At 49.4% G+C, this 1,036-nt stretch overlaps 2 non-coding genes across 2 annotated transcripts; both read right to left on the reverse strand.

Moving 5' to 3' along the window:
* Window positions 1-533: 533 nt before the first annotated feature.
* Window positions 534-606, reverse strand: Pmar_PMAR009438. Its single transcript has one exon. It is a non-coding gene; the product is annotated as a tRNA-Met (tRNA).
* An 87-nt stretch (window positions 607-693) lies between these two features.
* Window positions 694-765, reverse strand: Pmar_PMAR009439. The gene has a single exon. It is a non-coding gene; the product is annotated as a tRNA-Gly (tRNA).
* Between the last annotated feature and the right edge of the window lie 271 nt (window positions 766-1,036).

Genomic DNA, 1,036 nt, shown 5'->3' on the forward strand with positions numbered 1-1,036 from the left:
CCCTTCTCGGACGTACCGTCGTCAACCATCCCGCGGCCAAGAGTCTGATTGGGCCTTAAACGCGTACCTGAGATCGCGAACTGCTACTATATCTCTCGCATGGTAGGCAGCATTCCATCTCGATTGATAACTCCAACTGATAAGGTTCTCATCGCATACTACAGCTAGCTCGGCACAAGCTGCACAACTTTTTCGTGACATCGAAGTTCCTGCTTGCAAGCACATTTTGAAACCGCATGCGGCGGCTCGTGAATTTGGGCTGTTGGTTCATCTCCGCAACGCGTTCTGAGGTACCGGGCGGTCATTCATCATTCCTGCAAGGAGTTCTACTCTAGGTGAATAGCTCTTTTCTATGCACGGACAACGCTTTATTAACGTTCTTTTTCCCCTGAACTGGCACGGTTGGGCCAATCGCGCGGAATGGTACGAAAACACCGTTTCTGTTTAGTGGAAATTTTTCGGTAAGACTGATCTATGCAGTCGGTAAGCTGCACCTCTCAGTTTAATAACCATCTCGAGTGTATTGTGATGAATAGCAGCTCCTTGTTTCGATCAAGGGACCTTTGGGTTATGAGCCCAACACGCTATCCACTGCGCCAAGCTGCTCATGCGTACAAACTCCTGTATCGCCCTGACGTGCTGAGCATAACTATTCCACGATAGCCTGAAGACCCTTCCCACGTTGATACGAACTGCACCGCCCGGGAATCGAACCCGGACCATCTGCTTGGAAGGCAGATATCCTAACCATTAGACTAGCGGTGCATATCACTAATGTAGTGATTGAGTATTCCTGCGATACTTGTAGAGGAGCATCTGAATCCCTTCTCGGACGTACCGTCGTCAACCATCCCGCGGCCAAGAGTCTGATTAGGCCTTAAACGCGTACCTGAGATAGCGAACTGCTACTAGATCTCTCGCATGGTAGCCGCATTCTATCTCGATTGATAACTCCAACTGGTAAGCTCTCATCACATACTACAGCTAGCTCGGCACAAGCTGCACAACTTTTTCGTGACATCGAAGTTCCTGATTG

Source organism: Perkinsus marinus (genome assembly GCF_000006405.1).
Source record: "Perkinsus marinus ATCC 50983 genomic scaffold scf_1104296931310, whole genome shotgun sequence".
Classification (NCBI taxonomy): domain Eukaryota; phylum Perkinsozoa; order Perkinsida; family Perkinsidae; genus Perkinsus; species Perkinsus marinus.